Source organism: Pseudophryne corroboree, chromosome 3 (assembly GCF_028390025.1).
Source record: "Pseudophryne corroboree isolate aPseCor3 chromosome 3, aPseCor3.hap2, whole genome shotgun sequence".
NCBI classification, from domain to species: Eukaryota; Metazoa; Chordata; class Amphibia; order Anura; family Myobatrachidae; genus Pseudophryne; species Pseudophryne corroboree.
The window spans coordinates 578,811,940-578,839,513 of record NC_086446.1 but is presented as its reverse complement, the minus strand read 5'-3'; the positions used below and the strand labels follow the sequence as shown (position 1 = coordinate 578,839,513).

The following is a 27,574-nucleotide window of genomic DNA, read 5'->3' as shown; positions in this document are numbered from 1 at the left end:
ACGGCTCACAACAATAACAACCCGATTTTTTTGTAACAATTACTATGTACAAGTATTGCAGACAATCCGCACTTGGGATGGGCGCCCAGCATCCACTACGGACTACGAGAAATAGAATTATCGGTAAGTAAATTCTTATTTTCTCTAACGTCCTAAGTGGATGCTGGGGACTCCGTCAGGACCATGGGGATTATACCAAAGCTCCCAAACGGGCGGGAGAGTGCGGATGACCCTGCAGCACCGAATGAGAGACTCCATGTCCTCCTCAGCCAGGTTATCAAATTTGTAGAATTTAGCAAACGTGTTTGCCCCTGACCAAGTAAATGCTCAGCAAAGTTGTAAAGCCGAGACCCCTCAGGCAGTCGCCCAAGATGAGCCCACTTCCTTGTGGAATGGGCTTTTTCTGATTTTGTCTGTGGCAAGCCTGCCACAGAATGAGCAAGCTGAATTGTACTACAAATCCAGCGAGCAATCGTCTGTTTAGAAGCAGGAGCACCCATCTTGTTGGGTGCATACAGGCTAAACAGCGAGTCAGATTTTCTGACTCCAGTCGTCCTGGAAACATATATTTTCAGGGCCCTGACAACGTCAAGTAACTTGGAGTCCTCCAAGTCCCTAGTAGCCGCAGGTACCACAATAGGCTGGTTCATGTGAAAAACAGAAAACACCTTAAGGAGAAATTGAGGACGAGTCCTCAATTCTGCCCTGTCAGAATGAAAAATTAAGTAAGGGCTTTTATATGATAAAGCCGCCCATTCTGACACACGCCTGGCTGAAGCCAGGGCTAATAAAATATTTCACATGGAAGGTGAAGATTCTAAGTCCACAGTGGTGAGTGGATCAAACCAATGTGACTTTAGGAAACTCAAAACAACATTGAGATCCCAAGGTGCCACTGGGGGCACAAAAGGAGGGTGTATATGCAGTACCCCTTTTACAAATGTCTGAACTTCAGGCACTGAAGCCAGTTCTTTCTGGAATAAATTTGACAGAGTCGAAATTTGAACCTTAATGGACCCTAATTTTAGGCCCATAGACAGTCCTGTTTTCAGGAAATGTAGGAAACGACCCAGTTGGAATTCCTCTGTAGGGACCTTCTTGGCCTCACACCACGCAACATATTTTCGTCAATTGCAGTGAAAATGTTTTGCGGTTACATCCTTCCTGGCTTCGACCAGGGTAGGGATGACTTCATCTGGAATGCCCTTTCAGGATCCGGCGTTCAACTGCCATGCCGTCAAACGCAGCCGCGGTAAGTCTTGGAACAGACAAGGCCCCTGCTGGAGCAGGTCCTTTCTTAAAGGTAGAGGCCACGGTTCTTCCGTGAGAATCTCTTGAAATTCCGGGTACCAAGTCCTTCTTGACCCATCCGGAACCACGAGTATCGTTCTTACTCATCTCCCTGATTCTCAGTACTTTTGGTATGAGATACATAGGAGGGAACACATACCATGACTGGTACACCCACAGTGTTACCAGAGCGTCCACCGCTATTGCCTGAGGGTCCCTTGACCTGGCGCAATATCTGTCTAGTTTTTTGTTCAGGCGGGACGCCATCATGTCCACCTTTGGTTTTTCCCAATGGTTTTCAATCATGTGGAAGACTTCCCGCTGAAGTCCCCACTCTCCCGGGTGGAGGTTATGCGGAGGAAGTCTGCTTCCCAGTTTTCCACTCCCGGAATTAACACTGCTGAGAGTGTTATCACATGATTTTTCGCCCAGCGAAGAATCCTTGCAGTTTCTGCCATTTCCCTCCTGCTTCTTGTGCCGCCCTGTTTTCGTGGGCGACTGCCGTGATGTTGTCCCACTGGATCAATACCGGCTGACCTTGAAGCAGAGGTCTTGCTAAGCTTAGAGCCTTGTAAATTGGCCTTAGCTCCAGTATATTTATGTGGAGAGAAGTCTCCAGACTTGATCACACTCCCTGGAAATTTTTTCCTTGTGTGACTGCTCCCCAGCCACTCAGGCTGGCATCCGTGGTCACCAGGACCCAGTCCTGAATGCCGAATCTGCGGCCCTTTTATAGATGAGCACTCTGCAGCCACCGCAGAAGAAACACCCTTGTCCTTGGAGACAGGGTTATCCGCTGATGCATCTGAAGATGCGATCCGGACCATTTTCCCAGCAGATCCCACTGAAAGGTTCTTGCGTGAAATCTACCGAATGGGATCGCTTTGTAAGAAACCACCATTTTTCACAGGACCCTTTGTGCAATGATGCACTGATACTTTTCCTGGTTTTAGGAGGTTCCTGACTAGCTCGGATAACTCCCTGGCTTTCTTCTCCGGGAGACAACATCCTTTTCTGGACTGTGTCCAGAATCATCCCTAGGAACATTAGACGTGTTGTCGGAAAAAGCTGCGATTTTGGAATATTTAGAATCCACTCGTGCTGTCGTAGACTACTTGAGATAGTGCTACTCCGACCGCCAACTGTTCTCTGGACCTTGCCCTTATCAGGAAAGCGTCCATATTTCTTTTAGGAAGAATCATCATTTCGGCCATTACCTTGGTAAAGACCCGGGGTGCCGTGGACAATCCAAACGGCAGCGTCTGAACTGATAGTGACAGTTCTGTACCACGAACCTGAGATACCCTTGGTGAGAAAGACAAAATTTGGACTTGTATGTAAGCGTCCCTGATATCCAGTGACACCATATCGTCCTGGTTCGCTATCACTGCTCTGAGTGACTCCATCTTGATTTGAACCCTTGTATGTAATTGTTCAAATCTTTTAGATCTCACCGAGCCGTTTGGCTTCAGTACCACAATATAGTGTGGAATAATACCCCTTCCCTTGTTGTAGGAGGGGTACTTTGATTATCACGTGCTGGGAATACAGCCTGTGAATTTTTTTTTTCCAATTCTGCCTGTCGGAGGGAGACGTTGGTAAAGCAGACTTCAGGAACTTGTGAGGGGAAGACGTCTCGAATTTCCAATGTACACCTGGGATACTACGTGTAGGATCCAGGAGTCCACTTGCGAGTGAGCCCACTGCGTGCTGAAACTCTTGAGATGACCTCCCACCGCACCTGAGTCCGCTTGTATGGCCCCAGCGTCATGCTGCGGACTTGGCAGAAGCTGTGGAGGACTTCTGTTCCTGGGAATGAGCTGCTTGCTGCAGTCTTCTTCCCTTTCCTCTAACCCTGGGCAGATATGACTGGCCTTTTGCCCGCCTGCCTTTATGGGTACGAAAGGACTGAGACTGAAAAGACTGTGTCCTTTTCTGCTGAGATGTGATTTGGGGTAACAAAAGTGGATTTTCCAGCTGTTGCCATGGCCACCAGGTCCGATGGACCGCCCCTTTATACGGCAATACTTCCATGTGTCGTCTGGAATCTGCATCACCTGACCACTGTCGTGTCTATAAACATCGTCTGGCAGATATGGACATCACATCTACTCTTGATGCCAGAATGCAAATATCCCTCTGCGCATCTCGCATATATAGAAATGCATCCTTAAAATGCTCTATAGTCAATAAAATATTGTTCCTGTCAAGGGTATCAATATTTTCAGTCAGGAAATCCGACCAAGCCCCCCCAGCGCTGCACATCCAGGCTGAGGCGATTGCTGGTCGTAGTATAACACCAGTATGTGTGTATATACTTCTTAGGATATTTTTCAGCTTATCAGCTGGCTCCTTGAGGGCGGCCGTATCTGGAGACGGTAACGCCACTTGTTTTTATAAGCGTGTGAGCGCCTTATCCACCCTAAGGTGTGTTTCCCAACTCGCCATCACTTCTGGCGGGAAAAGGTATACCTCCAATAATTTTCCATCGGAGGAAACCCACGTATCATCACACACTTTAATTTATCTGATTCAGGAAAAACTACAAGTAGATTATTCCCACCCTACATAATACCCTTATTTGTGGTACTTGTAGTATCAGAAATATGTAACACCTCCTTCATTGCCCTTAACATGTAACGTGTGGCCCTAAAGGAAAATACGTTTGTTTCTTCACCGTCGACACTGAAGTCAGTGTCCGTGTCTGTGTCTGTGTCGACCAACTGAGGTAAATGGGCGTTTTTACAAGCCCCTGACGGTGTCTGAGACGCCTGGACAGGTACTAATTTGTTTGCCGGCCGTCTCATGTCGTCACCCGACCTTGCATCGTGTTGACATTATCACGTAATTCCTAAATAAGCCATCCATTCCGGTGTCGACTCCCTAGAGAGTGACATCCCCATACAGGCAATTTGCTCCGCCTCCTCACCAACATCGTCCTCCTACATGTCGACACACACGTACCGACACACAGCACACACACAGGGAATGCTCTGATAGAGGACAGGACCCCACTAGCCCTTTGGGGAGACAGAGGGAGAGTTTGCCAGCACACACCAAAAACGCTATAATTATACAGGGACAACCCCTTATACAAGTGTTTTCCCTTATAGCATTTTCACATATGTAATCATATCGTCAAATAAGTGCCCCCCCTCTCTGTTTTAACCCTGTTTCTGTAGTGCAGTGCAGGGGAGAGCCTGGGAGCCTTCCTCTCAGCAGAGCTGAGCAGGAAAATGGCGCCGTGTGCTGAGGAGAATAGGCCCCGCCCCCTAAAACGGCGGGCTCTTCTCCCGGAGTTTGTGAGATCTGGCAGGGGTTATATACATCCATATAGCCTCAAGGGCTATATGTGATGTATTTTAGCCATAAAAAAGGTATAATACATTGCTGCCCAGAGCGCCCCCCCCAGCGCCCTGCACCCTCAGTGACCGCTGGTATGAAGTGTGCTGACAACAATGGCGCACAGCTGCAGTGCTGTGCGCTACCTTATGAAGACTGAAAGTCTTCTGCCGCCTGTTTCTGGACCTCTGGACCTCTTCAACTTCGGCATCTGCAAGGGGGGTCGGCGGCGCGGCTCCGGGACGAACCCCAGGGTGAGACCTGTGTTCAGACTCCCTCTGGAGCTAATGGTGTCCAGTAGCCTAAGAATCCAATCCATCCTGCACGCAGGTGAGTTGAAATTCTCTCCCCTAAGTCCCTCGATGCAGTGAGCCTGTTGCCAGCAGGACTCACTGAAAATAAAAAACCTAAAAAACTTTTTCTAAGCAGCTCTTTAGGAGAGCCACCTAGATTGCACCCTGCTCGGACGGGCACAAAAACCTAACTGAGGCTTGGAGGGGGGTCATAGGGGGAGGAGCCAGTGCACACCACCTGATCCTAAAGCTTTATTTTTGTGCCCTGTCTCCTGCGGAGCCGCTATTCCCCATGGTCCTGACGGAGTCCCCAGCATCCACTTAGGACGTTAGAGAAATACGGAATATTCCGAAATACGGACTTTTTTGAGTGAGAGTGAGATAGTGAAACCTTTGTTTTTTGATGACTCAATGTACATAAACTTTGTTTAATACACAAAGTTATTAAAAATATTGTATTAAATGACCTTCAGGCTGTGTATAAGGTGTATATGAAACATAAATGCATTATGTGCTTAGATTTAGGTCCCATCACCATGATATCTCATTATAGTATGCAATTATTCCAAAATACGGAAAAATCCGATATCCAAAATACCTCTGGTCCCAAGCATTTTGGATAAGGGATACTCAACCTATAGTGTGTGTGTGTGTGTGTGTGTGTGTGTGTGTGTGTGTGTGTGTGTGTGTGTGTGTGTGTGTGTGTGTGTGTGTTCTGATTCACTTGGTTCTTAACGTCAAAATGAACGCTATCGGATTTATCCAGATTTCCCTTATTTGCTATACAAAACACGTGACATCAGACACCCAAAAAGATGCCTTTTTTTGATCCGGGGGAAAATCCGCACCCCCACATCTCTGATTTTATATATACCTAAATATCTATTGGAATTCACGTTATATTGTGAATATTCTGCTAATTATGCATTGTGGGATGCAGATGTAAACAGTTTAATGTAATTCAACAATTTTATGATGAATTAAAGATACGTTATTTTTTTATTTAAAATTTTCCCAATTATTTTAATAGTGGTAGAATACTGTTTATAAGACAAAGGCAATTAAGCCATTAATTAAGGAAGCAGCACCCTATGATTTTGTATGGTATTTGTGGTTTCTGGACTCTGACTAACAGAGGGTCCATCAAGACGTGCAGCTGTTTTTTTGATCCTAGCACAAATATAATATAATATATATATATATATATATATATATATATATATATATATATATATATATATATATATATATATATATATATACACATATACACACTCTCACATCTTGACAAAGGGGCTAGACACCCCGAAACGTTGGTGTACTATGTTGTGATCCTTTGAATACAATTCAACTTTTTACAAGACCTGGAGTGCAACAGTCTTCTTTCTCTACCTAGCCATTTCAGCTTACTGAGGGCACCGGGCACAGTAACATCAGGAGGAGTGCCAGGCTATTTCTAATTCATATATATACACACACACACACACAAGCGGTGGCCAACCTGTGGCTCTTGAGCCACATGCGGCTCTCTTTCTTTCTTCAAATGTGGCTCCTAACACACAAAGTCACATGACCACAACAGATCCGGTAGCCACTACTCTCAAGAAAAACACGCAGCAGCACTACAGGGACTTAGAACTGAGGGAGCCAGATACTAGAGTCGAGACACCCACCAGCAAACAGAGTACACATAAGGGGCTGCTGCAATGGCATGAATTGAGGGAAGCTGGAGTGACACGTGAGGGTGCTGGCTGGAGTGACACATGAGGGTGCTGGCTGGAATGACACATGAGGGTGCTGGCTGGAGTGACACATGAGGGTGCTGGCTGGAGTGACACATGAGGGTGCTGGCTGGAGTGACACATGAGGGTGCTGGCTGGAGTGACACATGAGGGTGCTGGCTGGAGTGACCAGAGGGTGCTGGCTGGAGTGACCAGAGGGTGCTGGCTGGAGTGACACATGGGGGAGCTGAAGTGTATTATGTGAATCTGGATTTTTCAATATATTTTATGTGGATCTGGCTACAATAATTTTATGTGGAAGTGGCTTTTTCAATGTATTTTATGTTGGATCTGGCTTTTTCAATGTATTTTATACAGGGGCCTAGAAGGCACAAGGCCACCCCCCATTTTTGCATGTGCGCCTTCGGCTCGATGTCGGCTCTTTGACGTACCCAACACATTTTTTTAGGTTCTTTGTCTCTGACTGGTTGGCTACCCCTGATATATTATAATATGTATGTATGTATATATGTGTGTGTATGTATATTTATATAAAGATTTACCGGTAGGTTTAAAATCTTATTATATATATATATATATATATATATATATATATATATATATATATATATATATATATATATATGTATGTATATATATATATATATATATATATATATGTATATATACATACATACATATATACATACACACACACATATATATATATATATATTTCTCCTAGTCCGTAGAGGATGCTGGGGACTCCGTAAGGACCATGGGGTATAGATGGGCTCCGCAGGAGACATGGGCACTATAAAGAACTTTTAGTATGGGTGTGCACTGGCTCCTCCCTCTATGCCCCTCCTCCAGACCTCGGTTAGAGAACTGTGCCCAGAGGAGATGGACAATATGAGGAAAGGATTTTGTTAATCTAAGGGCAAAATTCATACCAGCCCACACCAATCATACCATATAACCTGGAATACACGCAACCAGTTAACAGTATGAACAAAAAACAGTATCAGTCAAAGACCGATTCCAACTGTAACATAACCCTTATGAAAGCAACAACCATATACAAGTCTTGCAGATGCAGTCCGAACTGGGACGGGCGCCCAGCATCCTCTACGGACTAGGAGAAAAAGATTTACCGGTAGGTTTAAAATCTTATTTTCTCTTACATCCTAGAGCAGGGGTGGGGAACCTTTTATCTACCAAGGGCCATTTGAATATTTATAAAATCCTTCGGGGGCCATACATAAATTATCAACTTAAAAATTAGCCTGCCCCCAGTCAGTAGTTATGCCCCCAGTCACTTGTTATGCCCAATTAGATACTTCCTCCCACCAAGATTTTTCATGTGCTGCACCACTTCTCTGGAATTCCCTACCTCTCCCCCTCAGACTCTCCACCGCTCTACAAAACTTCAAACGGGCTCTCAAGACCCACTTCTTCACCAAACCAAGCCAAATCTCATCCTAACCCTCTGTTCCACACTCTCTATGTACCCCGTCTGTGTCACCCGTCTGTCTGTCTACCCCTAACATTTAGAATGTAAGCTCTCACGAGTAGGGCCCTTTTCCGTCATGTGCTTATCCTCTTACGTTAATAATCTTCAACTGCACCAACTTCAGCAGTCCTCTGCCACCCGATACTTATTTCAGTGTTATCTGCTGATGTAGCTCTGTTTATTTACCCTGCACTTGTCCCATATTGTCTTCAACGGTAAGTTGCTGTTTTACTGTTTTGATTATTTGTTTATGTATTCTGTAACTGGGCGCTGCGGAACCCATGTGGCGCCATATAAAAGGATAATATATATATATATATATATATATATATATATATATATATATATATATAATCCAAATAATCCGGCACTCCTAGTATTGTCCAACCGCCTGTGTGCCTTTGTCCAAACTATAGTATATGGTAGAATCAGAACAACCGAATGCTCAGAACAGGACACGGCACTCCAGGACTATGAATAAATGCGTATAATTTAATATCCAAAATAATCAACAGCCTGCATCAGTGCATTATCTGGGTGAGCACAACCTCAGAAAGCTGCGATGCAGGATAACTCTTACAAAGCACAGGCATAATAGACACAATGCAGCATTTCGGGACACATCAAGTCCCTTCCTCAGGTGATGCTAGTGCTTCTACAAAAGTAGTAAAGTTTTATGATGCAGGCTGTTGATTATTTTGGATATTAAATTATACGCATTTATTCATAGTCCTGGAGTGCCGTGTCCTGTTCTGAACATTCAGTTGTTCTGATTCTACCAACTATATATATATATATATATATATATATATATATATATACACACATATACACATATACACACATACACACTCTAGCTGTGCTTCGATACAGAATTTCCAATATAATGCCAATCTTTGTCAGGCCATACCTCCGGGCGGGTCTTCCCCTGATTGGTGCTGTCAAAAGGCTGGCGACGAGGAGAATAATCCGCGGCCTCCTCTGCCCTGTCCTGCTCAGTGCTGTAAATGCTGGGACAGGCCAAGCTCCGCCCGCTGTATGTTAAATATGTAAGGTCTGCAGGGATAGGCTGACTATCCCAAAGGGCCCTAGGTCTCCTGGCTTACCTTCTCACTCTCATTAGGGCTCCTCCTTTGAGATAAAAAGGTAAAGATTTTCACACAACACTTAAGGTCATTGGGAGAGCTGTCGGTACCAGTTACAGAGCAGATAAGCAGTTGCTGACTATCAAGCTTTCCTTTAAAGCATTTATGAGTCAAAATATCTATCTCTCCTTTCCTCCTATTGCTCTCTGAGAGGTTCAGCAATGTTTCGTTCAAGTGATAGGTTGACCTTTCGACAATTGAGACACTATCCTCTCCTGACTGGACATAGATTGGTTAAGTACTTAAATTCAAATACCACGGACTCATCACAAAATCTCCTGAACCATATGGCTGGACTGCCTTGCCAGTGGCAGAGCAGTCCATTATTCAAATAGGGCAGCCACACCCTGCAATGTTTGACAGTGTTTAGGGGTGGCAGTTGATGTGGCTCCTTTATTTGAATAATTGACTGCTCTGCAACTGCCAGTGGCAAGGAAGTCCAGGAACAGAGCATTCTGTCCTCCGCGACGTGGTATCGCCGGCACCATGCATTCTTTATAGCCCTGGCTGGGTGGGCTGTCTTAACTCTCCTCTGTGAGGGGGGAATTCCCAATAAACATCTCACCCCTTTTAACCTCTATATGGGTGGAATTTTGAAAAATCCCTTCTTAGTGGATGCCCACATCACAAAAGTAAGCTACTGCCCAAATGTCAAGTTCCGAGTCCTTCTGTTCAAGAGATTTTGTGATGGGTCAGTGGTATTTGCATAAATATATATAAAGCTCCAGAACAATATACATCCGTTTTTGTAGATTCAGTTGCTTCTATAATGTATAGTAACTGTGGACCAAATTCTTAGTCGAACACATCAACGACCGCTTGTTTATTCGGCTGTGGCATCCTTATGCTAATGTGAGCATCTGCCCATGTACACTGAATACCTGTGCATCTGCAAGTGAAAGCCTCTCCTCTCCACACCAGTTCATCATTAATATCTGTACTTCACCTGCATCCACTTCATGCTGGGTGTAATAGATCCATCTGAAACAGGAATGCCTTCTCCATCTGTACGCTACAAACCAGCAACAGGAGTTTGGATGCCCAAAGCAAGGAATTTAGACGGGTTTAGCAGTTTTAGGTGGCTAAACATGGTCTGTTTGGAGGCGACATGCGCGATATGCATGGGTGTCCAAACACAATTGAATTGTGACAACTGTTTGGGCGCCTATAAAGTCCCGTTTAAACAGGATTTTTAGACGCACAAAACAACTGAATCAGGCCCATTGATGGATCAAGCCGTATGCACTAGCTATCTCTGTGTGCGTCTGCCTGACACGGCACATGTGCAAGCGCTAATTTTGTCCTTTGGCACATGCATAATATGCTGAAATCTGCTAAGTAAGTCAGAATCAGAGATGTAGCAGAACGGCAGCTACAACAATAGTAGTAATCAATCACGGAAACTTAGGAAGCAATAGGTTAACCACCTCAGCCCTGCCTCACTATTTTAGATGAGGAAGTCCATATTAGGATCCATTCCGCAAAACATTTGTTAGCCAAAATGTCCTACTTTCCACTGAGGTTTCAGTCTTTGTTAGTTATTGTGTCCCAATCTGCCAGCATTAACACAGATACAGAGCAGTATTTACTTGATGCCTGTCCTACCAAGCTGCATTCAGACTAAATCTTCCATGTGTATTTAATAAATCACCCCAGTTAGGTGGGCAGGATTAGTTTCAAGTCACCTAATGACTATATCATGAGCAGCAGCATTAAGGGGATTAATATTAATCTTGGCCGTTTTTATGAAAGGCAAGTAACCACTCTAACAAGAGCGGCAGCAGTGCCAGTGTGATTAGTGCTAAACAAGAACAAGGAGGGAGTTCAGTGTGCTGTTTGCAAGTCTTCATCTTCGTACACCAGGGAAGGACCACAAGCAAAGCGGTCCAGTGCAAAGGTCAAAGATACATAGGTCACAATAATTATGAATGAAAGCATCAGTCTGTTAAAAGTGATAATAGAGAAGCCAGAACAAAATGTCATCTGCATTATAGTTCATTCAAAAAGTTCTAAATCTCTCTCTAATCTCTTTCCTTGTCTGGTACTTCAACTACTAACGCTTTAGTATTTCTATTAGCCTTTTGGCAACCTGTAACCAAGTCCTTACTAGTTTCAAGTTGTAATTGTTTATTTGACTACTTGACTAAGTTAAGGCCCATATAGACGGGCCGATGAGGGAGAGATGTGTGCTGAGCGAACCGCTCAGCACACATCTCTCCCGCCGCTCAGCACAGCACGATCTGTGCTGAGCGAGCGGGGGGAGACGGGGGGCCGCTCACTTCACCCAGCGGGTGAAGTGAGCGACCCACTAGATTGGCCTGCACGGCCAATCTAGCACCAGCGATAGCGATGCGCGGGGCTGCACATCGCTATCGCTGTATGGGCTACACACGGAGCGATCCTGCTTAAATTCTAAGCAATCTAGTCAGATTGCTTAGAATATCGCTCCGTGAGTACCCCCCTTTAGAGTCAATATAGTCAATATCTCCTATTTAATGCAAGGTTTGGTTAAGCCACTTGAGAGTACTCGGCTTTGGCCGTAAGTAGGAGGTCGAGCTCACACCCACCAGCTACAAGCTTACAGTAATTACCCACAGAGCCTGAGTTTTTATGTAACCTCTCTCTAACTCAGCAGTAATATCCATAAGTACTTTCCTAGTGTAAGCCACAACCTTAAACAATGAACCCCGGATCACTGCTTTATGGGCATTCCATAATAGAATGGAAGAGAAGGTCAGGTCAGTGTTGAGAGAGAAGCAGTTTCTAATATCACTATCTAGCTGTAGACGTAGTTGAGAGTTCAGGAGGAGACCCTCACTAAGGTGCTATGATTAAGAATGATTACAGGAATAGGGGGATTTTTTTTTTGGTTTTTTTTATATAAAAATGTTACTGAAAAAGAATTACAGGATCCTTTGGAAAACTACTGCTTGTTCTAAATATCCAATTATTCCATAAACGCACAAGGATAGTTTTATTTTAACTGCTCCATGGACCAGCAAGGTTTTCTACCTATTTGACTAACCCAGTGTTCACATTTTGATACTGCAATCATTTTTATTATTGGTCTTCTAAAAACGGTATAAGACTAATATACATTTTTTTTTTTTTTTAATTTTATCTTGTAGCACCATGCTGTTATTGTGGAGTCAGACATATATTATTTATTTATTACCAGTTATTTATAGAACGTGCACATATTATGCAGTGCTTTTCAGAGAATATTTGGCCATGCACATCGGTCCCTGCCCCAGTGGAGCTTACAGTCTAACTTCCCTACCACATGTACTAGGGTTAACTTTTGTTGGGAGCCATTTAACCAGTATATTTTTTGATTGTGGGAGGAAACCGGAGTACCCGAAACAAGTATACAAGTTTGAATATACAAGTACGGGGAGAATATACAAACTCCACACAGTTAGGGCCATGGTGGGAATCAAACTCATGGCCTCAGTGCTGAGAGGCAGTAATGCTAACCATTACACCATCCTTGTTGCCCAGACATAATAATACCTCCACGCCAGGGGCGGATCCATAAGAAAATGAAAGGGGGGAGGGGGGGCACCATGGTAGGGGAACGGTAATAATAAGAATTTACTTACCGATAATTCTATTTCTCGGAGTCCGTAGTGGATGCTGGGGTTCCTGAAAGGACCATGGGGAATAGCGGCTCCGCAGGAGACAGGGCACAAAAGTAAAGCTTTTACAGGTCAGGTGGTGTGTACTGGCTCCTCCCCCTATGACCCTCCTCCAGACTCCAGTTAGGTACTGTGCCCGGACGAGCGTACACAATAAGGGAGGATTTTGAATCCCGGGTAAGACTCATACCAGCCACACCAATCACACCGTACAACTTGTGATCTAAACCCAGTTAACAGTATGATAACAGAGGAGCCTCTGAAAGATGGCTTCCTAAACAATAACCCGAATTAGTTAACAATAACTATGTACAAGTATTGCAGATAATCCGCACTTGGGATGGGCGCCCAGCATCCACTACGGACTCCGAGAAATAGAATTATCGGTAAGTAAATTCTTATTTTCTCTATCGTCCTAAGTGGATGCTGGGGTTCCTGAAAGGACCATGGGGATTATACCAAAGCTCCCAAACGGGCGGGAGAGTGCGGATGACTCTGCAGCACCGAATGAGAGAACTCCAGGTCCTCCTTTGCCAGGGTATCAAATTTGTAAAAATTTACAAACGTGTTCTCCCCTGACCACGTAGCTGCTCGGCAGAGTTGTAATGCCGAGACCCCTCGGGCAGCCGCCCAAGATGAGCCCACCTTCCTTGCGGAATGGGCCTTAACAGATTTAGGCTGTGGCAGGCCTGCCACAGAATGTACAAGTTGAATTTTGTTACAAATCCAACGAGCAATCGACTGCTTAGAAGCAGGTGCACCCAACTTGTTGGGTGCATACAGTATAAACAGCGAGTCAGATTTTCTGACTCCAGCCGTCCTTTAAATGTATATTTTTAAGGCTTTGACAACGTCCAACAACTTGGAGTCCTTCAAGTCGTCTGTAGCCGCAGGCACTACAATAGGCTGGTTCAGGTGAAACGCTGATACCACCTTAGGGAGAAAATGCGGACGCGTCCGCAGCTCTGCCCTATGTCGAATGGAAAATTAAATAAGGGCTTTTATAAAACAAAGCCGCCAGTTCAGATACTCTCCCGGCCGAAGCCAGGGCCAGTAACATAGTCACTTTCCATGTGAGATATTTCAAATCCACATTCTTTAGTGGTTCAAACCAATTGGATTTGAGGAAATCTAAAACTACATTTAGATCCCACGGTGCCACCTTAGGCACCACAGGAGGCTGTATATGCAGTACTCCTTTGATAAAAATCTGGACCTCAGGGACTGAGGCCAATTCTTTTTGGAAGAATATTGATAGGGCCGAAATTTGAACCTTAATAGATCCCAATTTGAGACCCATAGACAATCCTGATTGCAGGAAATGTAGGAAAACGACCCAGTTGAAATTCCTCCATCGGAGCACTCCGCTGCTCGCACCACGCAACATATTTTCGCCAAATACGGCGATAATGCTTCGCGGTGACTTCCTTCCTTGCCTTTATCAAGGTAGGAATGACTTCTTCTGGAATGCCTTTTCCTTTTAGGATCTGGCATTCAAACGCCATGCCGTCAAACGCAGCCGCGGTAAGTCTTGAAAAAGACAAGGACCCTGCTGAAGCAGGTCCCTTCTCAGAAGTAGAGGCCACGGATCGTCCGTGACCATCTCTTGAAGTTCCGGGTACCAAGTCCTTCTTGGCCAATCCGGAGCCACTAGTCTTACTCCTCTTTGCCGTATAATCCTCAATACCTTTGGTATGAGAGGCAGAGGAGGAAACACATATACGGACTGGTACACCCAAGGTGTTACCAACGCGTCCACAGCTATTGCCTGCGGATCTCTTGACCTGGCGCAATAACTGTCCAGTGTCTTGTTGAGGCGAGACGCCATCATGTCCACCATTGGTTTTACCCAACGGTTTAATAGCATGTGGAAAACTTCTGGATGAAGTACCCACTCTCCCGGGTGAAGGTCGTGTCTGCTGAGGAAGTCTGCTTCCCAGTTGTCCACGCCCGGGATGAATACTGCTGACAATGCTATCACGTGATTCTCCGCCCAGCGAAGGATCCTGGCAGCTTCTGCCATTCTGTTTCTTGTGCCGCCCTGTCTGTTTACATGGGCGACTGCCGTGATGTTGTCCGACTGGATCAACACCGGTCTTCCTTGAAGCAGAGGTTCCGCCTGGCTTAGAGCATTGTAGATTGCTCTTAGTTCCAGAATGCTTATGTGAAGAGACTTTTTCAGGCTCGACCACACTCCCTGGAAATTTCTTCCCTGTGTGACTGCTCCCCAGCCTCTCAGGCTGGCATCCGTGGTCACCAGGATCCAATCCTGCATGCCGAATCTGCGGCCCTCCAATAGATGAGCCTCCTGCAACCACCACAGAAGGGATACCCTTGTCCTCGGCGACAGGGTTATCCGCAGGTGCATCTGAAGATGCGACCCTGACCATTTGTCCAACAGATCCCTTTGCATGGAATCTGCCGAAAGGGATTGCTTCGTAAGAAGCTACCATTTTTTCCCAGGACTCTTGTGCATTGATGTACAGACACCTTTCCTGGTTTTAGGAGGTTCCTGACCAGGTCAGATAACTCCTTGGCTTTTTCTTCGGGAAGAAAAACCTTTTTCTGAACTGTGTCCAGAATCATCCCCAGGAACAGCAGACGAGTTGTCGGCATTAATTGGGATTTTGGAATATTCAGAATCCATCCGTGCTGCTTTAGCACCTCTTGAGATAGTGCTAAACCCATCTCTAGCTGTTCTCTGGACCTTGTCCTTATTAGGAGATCGTCCAAGTATGGGATAATTAATACGCCTTTTCTTCGAAGAAGAAATATTATCTCGGCCATTACCTTGGTAAAGACCCGAGGTGCCGTGGACAAACCAAACGGCAGCGTCTGAAACTGATAGTGACAGTTTTGTACAACGAACCTGAGGTACCCCTGGTGTGAGGGGTAATTGGAACGTGGAGATACGCATCCTTGATGTCCAAGGATACCATAAAGTCCCCTTCTTCCAGGTTCGCTATCACTGCTCTGAGTGACTCCATCTTGAACTTGAACTTCTTTATGTACAGGTTCAAGGACTTCAGATTTAGAATAGGCCTTACCGAGCCATCCGGCTTCGGTACCACAAAAAGAGTGGAATAATACCCCTTCCCTTGTTGTAGAAGAGGTACCTTGACTATCACCTGCTGAGAATACAGCTTGTGAATGGCTTCCAAAACCGTCTCCCTTTCTGAGGGGGACGTTGGTAAAGCCGACTTCAGGAAACGGCGAGGTGGCTCTGTCTCTAATTTCAACCTGTACCCCTGAGATATTATCTGCAGGATCCAGGGATTTACCTGCGAGTGAGCCCACTGCGCGCTGTAATTTTTGAGACGACCGCCTACCGCCCCCAAGTCCGCTTGCGAAGCCCCAGCGTCATGCTGAGGCTTTTGTAGAAGCCGGGGAGGGCTTCTGTTCCTGGGAAGGAGCTGCCTGTTGCTGTCTCTTCCCTCGTCCTCTGCCTCGTGGCAGATATGAATAGCCCTTTGCTCTCTTATTTTTAAAGGAACGAAAAGGCTGCGGTTGAAAAGTCGGTGCCTTTTTCTGTTGGGGAGTGACTTGAGGTAGAAAGGTGGATTTCCCGGCCGTAGCCGTGGCCACCAAATCCGATAGACCGACCCCAAATAACTCCTCTACGCATCGCCTGTCCACTGTCGTGTCCATAAAGCTCTTCTGGCCGAAATGGACATAGCACTTACCCGTGATGCCAGTGTGCAGATATCTCTCTGTGCATCACGCATATAAAGAAATGCATCCTTTATTTGTTCTAACGACAGTAAAATATTGTCCCCGTCCAGGGTATCAATATTTTCGATCAGGGACTCTGACCAAACTACCCCAGCACTGCACATCCAGGCAGTCGCAATAGCTGGTCGTAGTATAACACCTGCATGTGTGTATATACCTTTTTGGATATTTTCCATCCTCCTATCTGATGGATCTTTAAGTGCGGCCGTCTCAGGAGAGGGTAACGCCACTTGTTTTGATAAGCGTGTTAGCGCTTTGTCCACCCTAGGAGGTGTTTCCCAGCGCTCCCTAACCTCTGGCGGGAAAGGGTATAAAGCCAATAACTTCTTTGAAATTAGCAGTTTTTTATCGGGGCACCCCACGCTTCATCACACACGTCATTTAATTCTTCTGATTCGGTAAAAACTACTGGTAGTTTTTTCACACCCCACATAATACCCTGTTTAGTGGTACCTGTAGTATCAGCTAAATGTAACATCTCCTTTATTGCCAAAATCATATAACGTGTGGCCCTACTGGAAAATACGGTTGATTCGTCACCTTCACCACCGGAATCAGTGCCTGTGTCTGGGTCTGTGTCGACCGACTGAGGCAAGGGGCGTTTTACAGCCCCTGACGGTGTTTGAGGCGCCTGGACAGGCACTAATTGAGTGTCCGGCCGCCTCATGTCGGCAAACGACTGCTTAAGCGAGTTGACGCTATCCCGTAATTCCACAAATAAAGGCATCCATTCTGGTGTCGACCCCCTAGGAGGTGACATCCTCATATTTGGCAATTGCTCCGCCTCCACACCAATAACGTCCTCATACATGTCGACACACACGTACCGACACACAGCAGACACACAGGGAATGCTCTATACGAAGACAGGACCCACTAGCCCTTTGGGGAGACAGAGGGAGAGTCTGCCAGCACACACCAAAAAGCGCTATATATGACAGGGATAGCCTTATGATTAAGTGCTCCCTTATAGCTGCTTTTATATTGATATATTGCCATTTATTTTGCCCCCCCTCTCTGTTATACCCTGTTTCTGTAGTGCAGTGCAGGGGAGAGACCTGGGAGCCTTCCTGACCAGCGGAGCTGTGACAGAAAATGGCGCCGTGTGCTGAGGAGATAGGCCCCGCCCCTTTTCCGGTGGGCTCGTCTCCCGCTATTTAGTACATTTAGGCAGGGGTAAATATCTCCATATAGCCTCTGGGGCTATATGTGAGGTATTTTTAGCCTTTTTAAAGGTTTTCATTTGCCTCCCAGGGCGCCCCCCTCCCAGCGCCCTGCACCCTCAGTGACTGCCGTGTGAAGTGTGCTGAGAGGAAAATGGCGCACAGCTGCAGTGCTGTGCGCTACCTTAAGAAGACTGCAGGAGTCTTCAGCCGCCGATTCTGGACCTCTTCTTGCTTCAGCATCTGTGAGGGGGCCGGCGGCGTGGCTCCGGTGACCATCCAGGCTGTACCTGTGATCGTCCCTCTGGAGCTTCATGTCCAGTAGCCAAGAAGCCAATCCATCCTGCACGCAGGTGAGTTCACTTCTTCTCCCCTCTGTCCCTCGTTGCAGTGATCCTGTTGCCAGCAGGAATCACTGTAAAATAAAAAACCTAAGCTAAACTCTCTAAGCAGCTCTTTATGAGAGCCACCTAGAATTGCACCCTTCTCGGCCGGGCACAAAAATCTAACTGGAGTCTGGAGGAGGGTCATAGGGGGAGGAGCCAGTACACACCACCTGACCTGTAAAAGCTTTACTTTTGTGCCCTGTCTCCTGCGGAGCCGCTATTCCCCATGGTCCTTTCAGGAACCCCAGCATCCACTTAGGACGATAGAGAAAGTTATATTTACATGCACCTAAGGCACGCGTGCTCCCAGATAAGAGGAGTGGTATCACAGGGGGCATGGCCTCACATAATACGCCATCAGGTAATGATTGGCTGTAGGAGCGCATCCCTGCTGGTTTATTGCCAATGTTTCACCCTGATGAAAAGGCTGATTGGGCCTTGAAAAGTTGGTCACATGTTCCATTAGTTATGGGAGCCTGGAAGGCACCCCAGCACAATATAATTATTATAGCTTTTAGTTGGTGGTGGCAGGTGCAGCATACCTTGTTTTGGGCACTGCAGTGAGACTCAGACTGCAGGACACGAACTGCCCATCTCTGATTAGCAGAAGCAGCCAGCTGGATCTCCAACAAGCAGCATAAGACATCTACAGGACAGCCCTGTCACACGGAACGCCTTCTCAAAGGTGAGGCTGAGTGTGACTGCACCTAGCATGGTGGTAAAGGAAGTGGAGGAGGAAATGCTGGGAAACTGTGCGGTGCAGCGAGGGCTAATGAAGCCTTCTACGCCGTCATAATTAACAGTCTTAACTCGATTCTGGCATTTGAACCCCGCACCTGGGCTGGACTCTGGCTGGCTGGCAGTGGGGAAGGTAGGTAGGTTGCAGTGTGAGCAGGGCGAGGCTTGAGCAGCAGCTCCATCATCCCCATTGGTTACCACACGGACTTGCTGTTAAGAGTAGCGGCGGGTCCTAGTGCCTGCCGGCCCTTTTATCAAATCCGACTGACTGAAATAGCCGCAGTGCTGCTGCTGTTCTCCTTTTGAAAAAAAAAAAAGTAGTCAGAAACTACAGGGGGGGCACGGGGCCGAGTGCCCCCCCCCCACCCCCGCCCAGATCCACCCATGCTCCACGCCCCCACCCCCACAAATCATCCAAAAACTGGGAAAAAGGCTGAAAGAGGTCCGCCTGTTACTCACCATGGGAAGAATTAAGAAAATAGGAGTATGGGTGTATGTGATTTATGGCAACATCTGCAGCTATTTCACTTTGCATTCAAGCTTGCATATTCTATGGATATTTGATTTTGCATTAGAGTTTGCATATTGTTTTATTCAGATTGCCAATTTTATGGCTTGCTGGGAAACAAACCACAGGATTTGCGTTATAATACAACTTGATATACTGATACATGTTGCAAGTTCCCTCCCTAACAGAGGGTAAAGCTTCCTTTTTCCACAGGTGATACCAAATCATCAGATTTGACAATAAATAATTTTTATTCAACACAAGTGAAATAGAAATGTTCATGTTACGGAACTTACTGCACTTATTCTCCTCCGCTATATTTGGTTCTCTCAATAACAGCACTGGTATTTAATACTATTATATGGTAGCTTCTCTACATAAAAACGAAACCATTTAATGCAGGAATAGGGTATAATTAATGCCTTTCCACTGCCTTAAAAAAAACCTGGGGTTTTGCAAATGACGAGCTACCACTCACATACATACCATGTTATGTAATGGAAGATGGGGAAACACAGTGAAAATGTTATAACGCAACAGCCATATTGCAGAGAGCTTTACATGAATTGTTTCACAAGGCAAAATTCAGACAAATATTTTAACTTTTTTACTTTTAAAAAAAAAAAAAAAACCAGCTGTTAATTTTGTACTAATATTTTAAGGCCGCATAGTACACATGGAAGCAACACTTCATACAAAAGCACTCAGTGCATAATACTATATGCCATCTTATGCTGTATTTTGAACAGCTCATTCTTCTCTTTTGGAGGCCACCTTTGATATTCTGTAGGATGAAATCAGTAAAATGTTAGGCATAAAGTTTGCCATAGGCTCACTAGCATATATATTTTTTAACCTGTATCTACCTTATGTTCATTTAACTGACCAGTTTAAGAATTAAATTAACTGAACATGTAAAATAAAAATTGTTTGTACCAGAGCCTTGGTTTTCAGATTGCCAGTTATGGCTTGAACACCATGTTGTTACAGTTCTATATATGTAATACAGGATTTGTGGGCATACATTTGTGCTGTGAACCGCTACTGGAATGCTGGACTGTGTATAGCGTGTACAGGTTGAGTATCCCTTATCCAAAATGCTTGGGACCAGAGGTATTTTGGATATCGGATTTTTCTGTATTTTGGAATAATTGCATACCATAATGAGATATCATGGTGATGGGACCTAAATCTAAGCACAGAATGCATTTATGTTTTATATGCACCTTATACACACACCCTGAAGGCAATTTTAGCCAATATTTTTTTATAACTTTGTGCATTAAACAAAGTGTGTCTACATTCACACAATTCATTTATGTTTCATATACACCTTATACACACAGCCTGAAGGTCATTTAATACAATAGTTTTAATAACTGTGTGTATTAAACAAAGTTTGTGTACATTGAGCCATTAGAAAACAAAAGTTTCACTATCTCACTCTCGCTCAAAAAAGTCCGTATTTCGGAATATTCCGTATTTCGGATATTTGGATATGGGATAGTATTTTGTTGCGTGTTTACACTCTTTAAACAAATGCTTCAAAAATTGTTAAATTAAAGCCATAGAATATCAGGGAAAAATAGAGCCCACACTAATGTTTCCACTGGCACCTATAAGCGCCTTGATTCTTATTGGAGAACTAGCGCTATATAAATAACATTATTATTATTAATTATATAATATGAATACCAGGGGATCCAACGCACCATCATTTGCTTGTTTCTAGTAAAAGTTGTTGGGCAATAAGGTTTATCTGCACTATGGTTTGTTTCAAAAGCTGATCAGTAATTAAAGCAGAAAATAAGATTTTACTTACTGGTAAATCTATTTCTCGTAGTCCGTAGTGGATGCTGGGGACTCCGTAAGGACCATGGGGAATAGACTGGCTCCGCAGGAGACATGGGCACTTTAAGAAAGAATTTAGATTCTGGTGTGCTCTGGCTCCTCCCTGTATGTCCCTCCTCCAGACCTCAGTTCGAGAAACTGTGCCCGGAAGAGCTGAAAGTACAAGGAAAGGATTTTGGAAATCCAGGGCAAGACTCATACCAGCCACACCAATCAAACCGTATAACTTGTGATAAACTTACCCAGTCAACAGTATGAACAACAACAGAGCATCAGTTCAACCCTGATGCAACAATAACATAGCCCTTATTGCAGCAATAACTATATACAAGTATTGCAGAAGAAGTCCGCACTTGGGACGGGCGCCCAGCATCCACTACGGACTACGAGAAATAGATTTACCGGTAAGTAAAATCTCATTTTCTCTAACGTCCTAGTGGATGCTGGGGACTCCGTAAGGACCATGGGGATTATACCAAAGCTCCCAAACGGGCGGGAGAGTGCGGATGACTCTGCAGCACCGATTGAGCAAACAATAGGTCCTCATCAGCCAGGGTATCAAACTTGTAGAACTTTGCAAAAGTGTTTGAACCTGACCAAGTAGCAGCTCGGCATAGTTGTAATGCCGAGACCCCTCGGGCAGCCGCCCAAGAAGAGCCCACCTTCCTAGTGGAATGGGCTTTAACTGATTTTTGGCAGCGGCAATCCAGCCGCAGAATGAGCCTGCTGAATCGTGTTACAGATCCAGCGAGCAATAGTTTTCTTTGAAGCAGAAGCACCCAGCTTGTTGGATGCATACAGGATAAACAGCGACTCCGTTTTCCTGACTCTAGCCGTTCTGGCTACATAAACCTTCAAAGCCCTGACCACATCCAGTAACTCGGAATCCTCCAAGTCACGGGTAGCCACAGGCACCACAATAGGTTGGTTCATATGAAAAGATTACATCGCTTTAGGCAGAAATTGTGGACGGGTCCGCAATTCTGCTCTATCCATATGGAAAACCAGATAGGGGCTTTTATGTGACAAAGCCACCAACTCTGACACACGCCTAGCCGAAGCCAAGGCTAATAGCATGACTACCTTTCACGTGAGATATTTTAACTCCACCGTTTTAAGTGGTTCAAACCAGTGTGATGTCAGGAAACTTAACACCACGTTAAGATCCCAAGGTGCCACTGGAGGCACAAAAGGAGGCTGAATATGCAGCACTCCCTTTATAAACGTCTGAACTTCTGGTAGAGAAGCCAACTCTTTTTGCAAGAAAATGGATAGGGCCGAAATCTGGACCTTAATGGAGCCTAACTTTAGGCCCAAATTCACTCCTGACTGTAGGAAGTGAAGGAAACGGCCCAGCTGGAATTCCTCTGTAGGAGCATTCCTGGCCTCACACCAAGAAACATTTTCGCCATATACGGTGATAATGTTTAGCGGTCACGTCCTTCCTAGCCTTTATCAGCGTAGGAATGACCTCGTCCGGAATGCCCTTTTCTGCTAGAATCCGGCGTTCAACCGCCATGCCGTCAAACGCAGCAAGACTTGGAACAGACAGGGCCCCTGTTGCAACAGGTCCTGTCTTAGAGGAAGAGGCCACGGGTCCTCTGTGAGCATTTCTTGCAGATCTGGATACCAGGTCCTTCGTGGCCAATCTGGAACAATAAGGATTGTTCTCACTACTCCTTTTCTTATTATCCTCAGCACCTTGGGAATGAGAGGAAGAGAAGGAAATACATAGACCGACTGGAACACCCACGGTGTCACCAGGGCGTCTACCGCTATTGCTTGAGAGTCTTTTGACCTGGCGCAATACCTCTGTAGTTTTTTGTTGAGGCGGGATGCCATCATGTCCACCTGTAGCAGTTCCTACCGATATGTGATCTGTGTGAAGACTTCCTGATGAAGTCCCCACTCTCCCGGGTGGAGGTCGTGTCTGCTGAGGAAGTCTGCTTCCCAGTTGTCCACTCCCGGGATGAACACTGCTGACAGAGCGCTTACGTGATTCTCCGCCCAGCGAAGAATTCTGGTGGCTTCTGCCATCGCCACTCTGCTCCTTGTGCCGCCTTGGCGGTCCACCTGAGCCACTGCGGTGATGTTGTCTGACTGAATCAGAATCGGTTGGTTGCGAAGCAAGTGCTCCGCTTGACGTAGGGCGTTGTATACGGCCCTTAGTTCCAGGATGTTGATGTGAAGGCAAGTCTCTTGACTTGACCACAGACCTTGGAAATTTCTTCCCTGTGTGACTGCTCCCCACCCTCGGAGGCTAGCGTCCGTGGTCACCAGGACCCAGTCCTGAATTCCGAATCTGCGGCCCTCTAGAAGGTGAGAACTCTGCAGCCGCCACAGGAGTGACACCCTGGCCCTGGAGGACAGGGTGATTAATCGATGCATCTGAAGATGTGATCCGGACCACTTGTCCAGTAAGTCCCATTGGAAGGTCCTCGCATGGAACCTGCCGAAGAGAATGGCCTCGTATGATGCCACCATCCTTCCCAGGACTCGAGTGCAGTGATGCACTGACACCTGTTTTGGTTTTAATAGATTCCTGACCAGTGTCATGAGCTCCTGAGCTCTCTCCATCGGGAGATAAACCCTTTTCTGGTCTGTGTCTAAGATCATGCCTAGGAAAGGCAGATGAGCCGTAGGAACCAACTGCGATTTTGGAATATATAGAATCCAGCCGTGTTGCCGTTACACTTCCAGAAAAAGTGATACGCTGTTCAGCAACTGCCCTCTTGATCCCGCTTTTATGAGGAGATCGTCCAAGTACGGGATAATTGTGACACCTTGCTTCCGCAGGAGCACCATAATTTCCGCCATTACCTTGGTGAATATTCTCGGGGCCGTGGAGAGACCAAACGGCAACGTCTGAAATTGGTAATGACAATCCTGTACCGCAAATCTGAGGTACGCCTGATGAGGTGGATAAATGGGGACATGAAGGTATGCATCCTTTATGTCCAGAGACACCATAAAATTTCCCCCTTTCAGGCTTGCGATGACCGCTCTTAGAGATTACATCTTGAACTTGAACCTTTTCAGGTATATGTTCAGGGATTTTAAATTCAATATGGGTCTGACCGAACCGTCCGGTTTCGGGACTACAACATGGTCGAATAACAACCCCCTCCTTGTTGAAGGAGGGGAACCTTGACCACCACCTGTTGAAGATACAATTTGTGAATTGCAGTAAACACTATCTCCCTCTCGTGGGGGGAAGCCGGCAGGGCCGTCGGTGAGGGGGCATCTCCTCAAAGTCCAGCTTGTATCCCTGAGACACAATATCTACTGCCCAGGGATCCAACAGGGAGTGAACCCACTTGTGGCTGAAATTACGAAGACGTGCCCCCACCGGGCCTAGCTCCGCCTGTGGAGCCCCAGCGACATGCAGTGGATTTTGTAGAGGCCGGGGAGGACTTCTGTTCCTGGGAACTAGCGGTGTTGTGCAGCTTCTTTCCTCTGCCCCTGCCTCTGGCAAGAAAGGACGCACCTCGGACTTTCTTGTTTCTTTGTGTTCGAAAGGCTGCATTTGATAATGACGTGCTTTCCTAGGCTGTGCAGGAATATAAGGCAAAAGATCAGAATTACCAGCTGTAGCTGTGGAGACCAGGCCCGAGATCCCTTCTCCACACAATCCTCAGCCTTCCATATGCCTCTTAAGTCGGCATCACCTGTCCATTGCATATTCTACAGGACACGTCAAGCAGAAATCGACATAGCGTTGACTCTAGAACCCAGTAGACTAATGTCTCTTTGGGCATGATATATATATCTCTTAAGACAGCATCTTTAATATATATATATACATACACACATACTAGGGTCTCAATCTCTGCTGATAAGGTACCTGTCCACGCTGCTACAGCGCTATAAACCCATGCCGACACAATCGCCGGTCTGAGTAGTGTACCAGAATGTGCACGCTATCTGCAGGATCCCTGAGGATAGCTGTTAAGTCAGGGCTACCTTTTGGGCAAACGTGACACCCTAGGGGAAGATTCCCATCGTATCCTTGCCCTAGTAGGGAAAGGATACTCCCTGAGAATTCTTTGTGGGAAACTGCAGTCTCATGTCTGGAGATTCCCGCTCTTTTTCATCATGAGAGGAGGGAAATTTACCTCAGCTTTCTTCCCCTTAAACATGTGTACCCTTGTGTCAGGGATAGATGAGTCATCAGTGATATGCAAATCATCTTTTATTACAATAATCATATATTGAATACTTTCCTGCCCTTTTGGCTGTAACTTTGCATTATCGTAGTCGACACTGGAGTCAGACCATGTGTTGATATCAGTGTCTATTATTTTGGATAGTGAGCATTGAGAGACTCTGAAGGTCTCTGCGACATAGGGACAGACATGGGTAGATTCTCTGTCTGTTCTCTAATCTTTTGTGCAATAAATTCACCTTAGCTCTTAATTACACATATCCAAACAGGTGTCGGCGTTGTCGACGGAGACACCCCCCCTCACACACACATTTGCTCCATCTCCTCCTTAGGGGAGCCTTTTACCTCAGACATGTCGACACACACGTACTGACACCACACACTCAGGGAATGCTCATCTGAAGACAATTCCCCCACAAGGCCCTTTGGAGAGACAGAGAGAGAGTATGCCAGCACACACCCCAGCGCTATTAACCCAGGAATAACACAGTAACTTAATGTTAACCCAGTAGCTGCTGTTTATATTAATTTTTGCACCTAATTATGTGCCCCCCCCCTCTCTTTTTACCCTCTTCTACCGTGTATCTGCAGGGGAGAGGCTGGGGAGCTTCCTCTCAGCGGTGCTGTGGAGGAAAAACATGGCGCTGGTGAGTGCTGAGGAAGAAGCCCCGCCCCCTCGACGGCGGGCTTCTGTCCCGCATAAATATACATTTACTTGGCGGGGGCTCATACATATATACAGTGCCCAACTGTATATATGCTAAACTTTTGCCAAAGAGGTCCCAATTGCTGCCCAGGGCGCGGCGCGCCCCCCCCCCCCCCCTGCGCCCTGCTCCCTTACAGTGACCGGAGTATGTGAAGTGTGTGTGGGAGCAATGGCGCACAGCTGCAGTGCTGTGCGCTACCTCAGTGAAGACTGGAGTCTTCTGCCGCCGATTTTGAAGTCTTCTTGCTTCTTATGCTCACCCGGCTTCTGTCTTCCGGCTCTGTGAGGGGGACGGCGGCGCGGCTCTGGGATCGGACGAGACGAGGGTGAGATCCTGTGTACGATCTCTCTGGAGCTAATGGTGTCCAGTAGCCTAAGAAGCAGGACCTATCTTCAGAGAGTAGGGCTGCTTCTCTCCCCTCAGTCCCACGATGCAGAGAGTCTGTTGCCAGCAGAGCTCCCTGAAAATAAAAAACCTAACAAAATACTTTCTTACAGCAAGCTCAGGAGAGCTCACTGAACAGCACCCAGCTCGTCCGGGCACAGATTCAAACTGAGGTCTGGAAGAGGGACATAGAGGGAGGAGCCAGAGCACACCAGAATCTAAATTCTTTCTTAAAGTGCCCATGTCTCCTGCGGAGCCCGTCTATTCCCCATGGTTCTTACGGAGTCCCCAGCATCCACTAGGACGTTAGAGAAAAAGATAAGTTAGAGGAACACTGTCTGTTTGCACATTTATAACGGATTGTGATATTGACAGAGGAAAATCTGAGGTTGCGGAAAAGCTTAAATAACTGTAGCAATGTCCTACTGCACAGTACGATGATGGAATTGGTCTACTCTGCCCACTGTATTGATCTGATTCATATGGTTGCCATTAGCCCTTTGCAACCAACTACTCACTAATCTATCTGGCATAGCAGATCAAAATAAATAAATAAAAAACACTGCTATCTTAGGTGCTTCCAGTACCTCGGAGCAGGTGTCTTTCAGCTGTTCAGAGTTGGAATGAGGCTCTATCCTGCCTCTGGAGGCAGTTTCCTTCATGTGCAAGAAACTGTGTGCTAGGTATATAGATGACTCGGAGCTGTTCATGATCCCTTTTCAGCCCGCCCGGTGTGTATTTTGATGTAGTGCATGTGAAACACACCTGCCTCTATATCCTTACACATGCAGCCAGATATGCTTCCGGAAGCATTACCCTGGTGTTCTCTGGATAGCCAGCAATATCCTCATCTTGCAGCATTAGCTGCTGCATCATGGCAATTAAAGATAAGGCAAACCTGAGCAGGGTCTAACCAGCCCATAGGTGTACTGGGGAAATCCAAGGTGGGGCCCGCCCCCTCCTCTAGCGGTGGGTAACTTGGTGGAATAGGATTATGG

The 27,574-nt window shown here is 46.1% G+C and overlaps 1 protein-coding gene across 8 annotated transcripts in view; it reads right to left on the bottom strand.

Moving 5' to 3' along the window:
* The window catches only part of GBF1 (golgi brefeldin A resistant guanine nucleotide exchange factor 1), a 530,929-nt gene that overhangs the window by 324,979 nt on the left and 178,376 nt on the right, over nt 1–27,574 (bottom strand). The window lies entirely within an intron of this gene.